This window comes from Dermacentor albipictus, chromosome 10, assembly GCF_038994185.2.
Source record: "Dermacentor albipictus isolate Rhodes 1998 colony chromosome 10, USDA_Dalb.pri_finalv2, whole genome shotgun sequence".
In the NCBI taxonomy this organism is placed as follows: Eukaryota; Metazoa; Arthropoda; class Arachnida; order Ixodida; family Ixodidae; genus Dermacentor; species Dermacentor albipictus.
Genome location: NC_091830.1, coordinates 628,956 through 638,107, shown reverse-complemented (window position 1 = coordinate 638,107; position 9,152 = coordinate 628,956).

Below are 9,152 nucleotides of genomic sequence, written 5' to 3'. Positions count from 1 at the left end.
TTCTTGCCAAATCACTCCATCGTGCCCGGGAGCTGATTTCGTTTTGCCTTGTGCAAGAACTGCTACGAGTTCACCCAGCGTGAAGGGCGTGTCTAGCTCCTCTTTCGCGTTGTCTATCGTTGCAGAAGGCAGCGGTTCAGGAGACGCCTCGGCAGCATGTGGGAAGAAAGTGTGGATGACGCGGTCCTCCAGCACGGCAGGCTCATCTCACAAAAAGAGCTCCGCGAGAGGAGGTGCGCCTTTTTTGCTCCCAAGCAGGCTCCTTAAAATCTGCCATAGCTTTTTTAGGCCGGGTTCCCGGCCAAGCTTCGCGCACGTGTTATGCCACGTGTCTGCTTCGAGTTGTTGGTATTCCTTGATGAGTCAGTATTGATGTTTAAGGCGCATTAGATCTTTCTGACGCTTTCCTTTATACCGGTATTGCTGTGTGAGGTGGTTGACCTTCCGCCATAGATTTGCAAGGTGCATATCCATGTGAGTTGCAGTGTCATCGCATGGGATAGTTTCCCTGGCCTCCGGCCGTGCCTCCGCTATCATAGCGCTGAATTGTTCAAAGTCCGCAAAAGAGTCCCCGGTAGCCATTCTAAATTTTTTCAAGTCAAAAAGCACCGTTTCTCTCCTCTCTCGGATCTTTTTGCAATTGAGCGGGATAATTATTGGTAAATGGTCGCTTCCCCATGTCGTCGATTCTACGTTCCATTGCCTTATGAGCCCTGGAGTGGCTAGTGTCAGATCGGGCGTTGTGTCCTGTTGTCGCGCGTGTAGCCCTATGCGGGTTGGTGTTTCTGATGTGTTGCATATGTCCAGACTTGACATTTCTATTGCATCGTGCAGTATGCGTCCTCTCGGGTCAGCTTTGGCGTAGCCCCATGTTTTGTGCTTGGCGTTAAAATCTCCCCCCACTAGAATGGGAAGGCCCAGGCACGTACCCAAGATTTTTTTTCGGGGGGGGCCCACCACCTCCATCATCATCATCATCATCATCATCATCATCATCATCATCATCATCATCATCATCATCATCATCATCCTGTTTTATGTCCGCTGCAGGACGAAGGCCTCTCCCTGCGATCTCCAATTACCCCTGTCCTGCGCCAATCGATTCCAACTAGCGCTCGCGAATTTCCTAATTTCATTGCTCCACCTAGTGTTTTGTCGTCCTCGATTGCGTTTCCCTTCTCTTGTTACCCATTCTGTAACCCTAATGGTCCAACGGTTATCTAACCGGCACATTACATGACCTGCCCAGCTACATTTTTTCCTCTTGATGTCAATTAGAATATCGTCTATACACGTTCGCTCTCTGATCCAAACCACTCTCTTTCTCTCTTAACGTTATGCCTAGCAATCTTCGTTCGATCACTCTTTGCGTGGTCCTTAACTTTCTCTCAAGTCTCTGCCCCATATGCACTGGCAAAATGCACTGGGAAATGCACTGGTAAATGCATTGGCACTGGACATATTGCACTGGCAAAATGCACTGATTGCACACCTTACTTTTCAATAATAATGGTAAGCTTCCAGTCAGGAGCTAGAAATGTCTGCCGTATGCGATCCAACCTATTTTTATTCTTCTGTGAATTTCCTTCTCATGATCAGGGTTCACTCTGATTAATTGACCTAGGTAAACGTACTCCTTCACAGTCTCTAGTGGCCGACTGGCCATCCTGATCTCTTGTTCCTTTGCCCGGCTATTTATCATTATCTTCATCTTCTGCATAATAATATTCAACCCTACTCTTACACCCTCTCTGTTAAGGTCTCCAATCATTTGTTGTAACTCATCTGCATTGTTGTTGAATAGAACAATGTCATCGGCAAACCGAAGGTTGCTGAGATATTTGCCGTCGATCTTTACTCCTAAGCCTTCCCAGTTTAATAGCTTGAATTCTTCTGAGCACGCAGAAAATAGCTTTGGAGAAATTGTGTCTCCCTGTCTGACCCCTTTCTCTATAGGTATCTCCCTGCTTTTCTTGTGTAGAATTAAGGTAGCTGTAGAACCTCTGTAGATATTCTAACGCGAAAGACGAGTCAGTAAGACGAGAAACTATTTACAGATTATATTTACAACAACGGTTGCAGCGCTGACCGGTTAGATTCACAGCGCGAGCCCAGTTCGTTCTCTCTCCTCTTTTCTAGAATGATGGCACCTACGCGCCTCGTTCAAACAAACAAATACCTCACGTATGTAGCAATATTTTCCAAGCTTTTTACGTAAACGTTCTGTACTCCTTCATTACGTAGTGCCTCTACGATTGCTGGTATCTCTACTGAATCAAATGCCTTTTCGTAATCTATATAAGCCACATAGAGAGGCTTATTGTACTCTGCAGGTTTCGCGATAACCTGATTGATGACATGGATGCGATCCAATGTAAAGTATCTCTTCTTGAAGCCAGCCTGTTCCCTTGGTTGACAAAATCCAGTGTTAACTTTATTCTATTGGAGATTATTTTGGTAAATATTTTATATAATACTGGGAGCAAGCTGTGGTCCCATAATTGTTCAATTCTTTAACGTCTCCTTTTTTTGTGGATTAGTATAATGTCTGCATTCTTCCAGTTTTCTGGGACTCTTGCAGTCGATAGACACTTCGTAAAAAGAGCCGCCAGTTTTCCAAGCATTATGTCTCCTCCATCTTTGATTAAATCGACTGTTATTCCACCTTATCCTCCCGCTCTTCATCGTTTCATGTCTTGCAGGGCCCTTCTGACCTCATCGCTAGTTATAGGAGAGTTTCTGTATCCTGTTCATTACTGTTTCTAAGTGAACTATCGTGACTCCTCTGGGTATTGTATACAGGTCAGCTTAGAATTTTTCCGCTGCTTTTACTATATCTTCGAGATTGCTGATGATATTATCCTTCTTATCTTTTAGTGCATACATCATGGTTTGTCCTATGCCAGGTTTCTTTTTTATTGATTTCAGGCTGCGTTCGTTTTTTACGGCTTGTTCAGTCTTTCTCATGTTATAGTTTCGAATATCAGTTATTTTCGCCTTGTTGATCAGTTTTGACAGTTCCGCAAATTGCGTAACGCTGTGCGGCCGCCAGTCCCATACAACCGCGTAGAGCGCAGGACTCTGCGATTCTAGACGTACTGCGCTCACTGCGAAAGGTTAGAAAAACACCCACATAAGCACGGCAGAGAAGTCGCTATGTGAGGCGGTTCGACCAATAACTGTGGAAACGTCATTCAAAACAAGTAATTGTTCTCCTATTCCGGCGGCGTTTTCTCTACTTCCTTTTTAAATAAAGAGATGTTGATCCATAAATATTCTCATAAACAACAGTCGACTTTTTTATTATTCGCTTTTGCTTGCAGTTTGGTTGTTGCCTTGGCTCTCTCCCTTAGTAGATCGCTTAATTACTCAACTCCTTGCGATTTTTGTTTCCGGTTGCCAATTTTGCACGAAAAGTGCTATACAGTTAGGGAAAAACAGACGAGGTAACCGGCGACAGTCATCTTGCTTATGGGTTTAAAGGTTATTTAAGGGTTTCATGAAGGACGCTCTTTCACATTATTTTATTTCCCACCTTATCTAACTCATATCACGTGTATATGGTTCCGGGCATCTCCCAGCGTCGCGGCGAGCCGTAACTCAAGGAAACAATGAAGCAAAGCGATAAGTTAAACGCAATTGGCGTTTTCTCCGGCCGCAACTCGTTCCATGAGAGTACAGACCAGCTGAGTAACAGCCGCATCCCTCTCCTGGTCCCAAGATCAGCCTAAACAAAGAAGGTTGAACTAACAAAAGCAACAGCTATGCGCGTGACGGTTGAATAGATGGTGACAAATGAACGCATCTCGAGTTAATCCTGCGGGTGCGGAATCTACGAGAAAACTGTCCTTCGCATTACAAAAGATGCCCATAACTACCGCCATCTAAAAGGAGTGAAAAAGGCAGCATAATGCTGACCGATGAACAGCTGCGAATCTCAACATTGATCTGGCGGCGCTTTAGGAATGTGTGAGGAGTGGCGGCGTGGGTGAGGGGGGGTATGCCACTTGATTTCGGGGGGGGGGCCGGGCCCCCCCGGGCCCCCCCCCCTGGGTACGTGCCTGGGAAGGCCTTCGGCTTGTGCCTGCACCTTATTGAGCCATTGGTAGGAGTTATTCCGGTGCTTGCCCGTTAGGGGTCTGTAGTAGGTGGAGACTGCAACCATTGGCCGGTGGCCGCGTGGACATAGCTTTACTGCCACAATTTCTCTAAAATCATTACACAAATCTGGTATCTGCAGTTGGGTTGCGGTGCAATCATGTCTTACTAAAAGAACAGCTTGGCCTTGCGCTTGTTGGTTTCCTTTGCCCTGGTGTCGCATCGTAGCCTGCTGAAAAGTTCGGTAACCTCGAATAGTGCATTGTCCCCTTGTCTTCTGTAGAAGCACGACAAGGGGTTTGAATTTTTTAATTTGCTGTCTTAGTGTGGATCCATTCTGCGTAAAACTTCGACAGTTTCATTGGATGCATATAGGCCGTGCCGTCATCTTTCATCTGCTGGCTTGCGCCTTTTAGGTTCGTCATGTCGCTTCTGAATATTTCCCTGAATTTCCGTGAATGTCTCCTGCATCTGAGTTTGTATTGCATTCGTTACTGTCTGAAATTCCTCCCGTAGGTTCTTTTCGAGGCGCTGGGTCTCAGTGTGTCTTTCCTGCCTTAGGATGCTCAGCATCTGTGCATACGCGGAGTCTTGGGCTGTCAGTGGTTTTGGCACTGACGGTGCCTGGTTCTGTTGGGTCTGTACAGGTCCTGCGTGTTGCAGCTTTCTAGAGTTTGCCGTGGTTTTCCGACTAATTGATCGCCCGACCCGACTGTTAGAACGCATGCGTTTTTCTCGGTCTGCCGGCGTCTCTGATTCACGTTGCCGTGGCGTTGGTTGCGTATCTCGTTGCTCTGGTGGTAGTCGTGCGAGTATTTGCTGCAGCATTGCTCTCAACTGCTGATTTTCTTAGTTATTTTATTTGTTGCTCATAGTGAGCGGATAGCGCGGGTTGTGTGGATGTTCCCGCCAGTACTTATCAGACCAGGTCACTGTCCTCTGACCTTCTTCTATGTTCTGCACGACTTTCTTAATGTATTTCGGTGCACGGCTAGGACATGCTGAATTTAGCGATATGTGGCCCTGTTACTGGCATGCGACACAGAATAGCTCTTCGTCGCATTCGTTGTCTTCAGGGTTTTTTCTACCACACTGTTTACACACTTCGTCTGAAAGGCAATACTTGGCAATGTGTCCCAAGCCGTGACAATTGTAGCAAGCTATAACCTTCGGTCTGTACTCATGCACCCTTGTGATCTCATAATCGAACACGAGCCTGTTTGGGGGATTCCGTATTAAATGTTAGCAGCAGCATGTTTGTCTTCCCAAGCAGACGTGCCTCTAGGATAGTTGCCGTCTCGCGATGTGGCGTCGACTGCCCACTGTTCAGCGCTGAATGTGTGTTTGGTGTGCTGTGCTTGAAACGAATGGTGCAGCCGTGCAGCGGGGGTGGCGGAGGAGTGAGTGGCTTAGGGGCTTCGTTTGCGCGTGTTTGCGCGTTTGACATGTGTTTATGTTTACGTTCGCACTCCTTGCGTAATAAGACTCCCAGAATTTCCACAATAGAAAGTAATTTACAACACACAAACGCAAAGAACACAGAAATATGTCTCGTTTTCCACTCGGCCGTCATGCAAATGACATAGCGCGGATAAAACGTGAACATGCTGTGCGTTAGCGTCGTAAACTTCATACTAGGCAAGGAGCTAGCACATCACAATCCCGCGACAGCCGCTAATGAGACCAAGACGGGAGCACATGTCTGTGAACGCGCAAACGGAGCCTCTAAGCCACTCTGCTCCTCCGCCACCCCCGCTGCACGGCTGCATCACTCGTTTCAAACACAGCACACCAAACACGCATTCAGCGCTGAACAGTGGACAGTCGACGCCACATCGCGGTTTGCAAAACTTCGCTGCCGAGGCGCTAAGCCACTTCGATATTTCAACTGTCACCACCGTCGGGTTCTCAAGAAAGCACGGGTCACACAACGCAGATTCTGCACTGCCAGAGCTCACCGAGGCCAAAGCCGCACTGCCGCACCGCCACTACTCACGGCTTTCCGCCAAGTAACACAGACCCTACAACCAACACGCGAACAACACATGAGCAATATTGAACAACGCGCGGTCCACAGAACGATCACGCCGAGGACGAACACGCCACTACGGCGTCGCTCGGCGCCTGCATCGCGCCTTCTCAAAAATCCCTAAACGATGCTGTCCCTAGGCACCTAGGATCAGGTCACGCGAGGGATTTTTGTATTACAAATAGACACACGCGAGTCCGTGCCCTGAAGTCACGCGAGTGGCGCTCGCAGCGTCCCTGTAGTTCGTTCTCGGGACTAATACACAGCAAACATCATGGAAGAAGGAAACTGAGGAGAGGCCCTGCGCTCTACGCGCATTTACATTCGCTCGCCTGTGCAGTCGGTCGACTGCAGCGCCGCCCCCGCGGCACCAACGCACTTAGGTTTCAACGCACAAAGCACTTAGGCTTCACGACCACCCAAGTCATAAATGAATAAGTGCATGGCTAGAAGTTGTAAATTGCAAGAAACAGTTCAAATGCCATTGAGCATAGTTGCGCTATTGCAATGTATCCTTCGGAGCATTGTACGAGCCATGGTAGTTCCCACATTGTGTTGAAGTGCCACACCAGTGACATATGATAATGATGCTAGTGTGATCCAGTGTGGCTGTACTTTGTTCTATAAAAACTTTTCATGGGTTTTAGATTATATTTAGTGCAGTATCTGAAAGGTTATGCGCAGAAGATGATAGTTGACCTTACAGCCATTTTTTCTATACAGTCCTTCACTTTCCATCAAGTTCAGCAAATCATTGAAGCCCCAAAATAACACATTTAATATTGTTACTCAGATTGAACAGTTTCAGTTCTATGTGTATGTTTCAGAGAACTGGACCAAACATCAAGAATGAAAATTTAGCTACCTATTGATGCTGTAGCTTTAGGCTCTGCAGGAACCATTTATCTGCAGCACCCAACTTATCCCGTATTTGGCGGATCATGATAGATGTGTGAAGAAGCACGAGTGTTATGCAGAACAGTTTTCAAGAGGTAATGAACCTCTACCATATAATTCATAAATAACTGGAAGGCTTCTCCTAAGGAAATGTTCGTGCTCTGCACTGTAACATTGACAAGTCCCTCCCTAAGATAAGGTGATAAAGAGAGCTGGTTTTATGAATCTGTTGTATTTCCACAATTTTAACATGGTATAAGTGAGGCCCAAGGCATAAATGGGACTGCGTGCTGTTCTGTATGCGTGCTGCGCTTATTGTACAGATCAATAGTAGCCAATCAATAGCCATTTTATTGAAGATGCAAACTGGATCATATCCTAGGGCCAACTCACTGTCAATGAAAACTGTTATACTGGCTTCCTGCACTGTTTATTGATCATGGACTTCTTCTTGAGGTGCGATTGAAGTCCCTCAATATCTTAAACTATGAATTGCAACTGGGAGAACGTGCCCATTTATTAGGACCACACTTTTTATATTTAGCTCTCATCATTGTAAACAGCTTCATAATGAGAGGAACCTCAGACGAAATGCTCCGACACACAAATCACACTACTTACACTTCTCAATGCTATCTGGGCTGCTAGTTATCTCCCATCGAAGTGGAAGGAGGCTATTGTGATCCCTATTTTGAAGCATGGTAAAAACACTTCATTGCTCACTAGCTACCGTCCCATAGCGCTTACAAGCTGCCTCTGTAAGCTTTTCGAAAAAATGATCAATCGCCGTCTGATACATCTCCTAGAGTCTAGTAAAATGCTTGACCCATTTCAATGCGGTTTTAGGGAAGGGCGATCTACAACCGACCATCTCGTGCGCATCGAAGCGAGCATTCGCGATGCCTTCGTACACAAACAATCCTTCTTATCTGTATTTCTGGATATGGAAAAAGCACACGACACAACCTGGCGGTACGGAATCCTGCGCGACCTTTCGGCGCTGGGCATCCGCGGCAATATGTTAACTATCATAGAGAGCTACCTAGAGAACCGTACATTTCGGGTGAAAATAGGTCCTGCACTGTCGCGTACATTCATACAGGAAACTGGGGTACCCCAGGGTGGCGTACTCAGCTGCACGCTCTTTGTCGTAAAGATGAATACGCTTCGTGCATCATTACCACCAGCTATTTTTTATTCCGTCTATGTAGACGATATACAAATAGGCTTCAAATCCTGCAACCTCACAGTCTGCGAGAGACAGGTACAGCAGGCCCTAAACAAGGTGTCCATGTGGGCAGACCAAAATGGATTTAAAATCAACCTCTACAAAAGTTCCTGCGTTCTCTTCACAAGAAAGAGAGGCCTGGTCCCAGATCCTTTTCTAGAACTGGGCGGACAACAAATTCCTTTTAACAAAGAGCACAAATTTCTAGGTGTTATACTTGACTCCAAGCTTACTTTCATTCCACACCTAAAATGTCTAAAAACAAAATGTCTAAAAACAATGAACCTACTTAAAATCCTATCCCACACAACATGGGGTAGCGACAGAAAGTGCCTGTTGAATCTTTACAGGAGCCTAGTTCGATCACGAATAGACTATGGTACCGTAGTATATCACTCTGCCGCCCCGAGCACACTAAAAATGTTAGACCGCGTTCATCATCTGGGAATCCGCCTGGCCACTGGCGCATTTAGAACAAGCCCTGTTGAAAGTATGTATGTCGAGTCCGATGAGTGGTCACTCCATTTTCGGAGAACATACATCAGCTTTAACTACTGTATGAAAGTGCGCTCTAATAAGGAACATCCGTGTTTCACAACCGTGAACGACTTGACGTGTGAAACACTTTTTCGTAATAGACCCTCTATGAGATTACCTTTCTCACTACATGTAAGAGAACTTGGCGAAGAAATGGACGTCCCATTTCTCGAACATCGCCTAATGCCTGCTGTTAAGCTATTACCGCCCTGGCAGTGGCAGGTGATAGAATGTGACGTATCGTTTGTAAAGGTCACAAAGCACGCTCCTGCAGCTTGAAATTATCATGCATTTCCGGGAGCTTCAATTGAAGTGCTCCTGCTCCGTGTTTTACACAGACGCATCAAAATCACATGCTGGCGT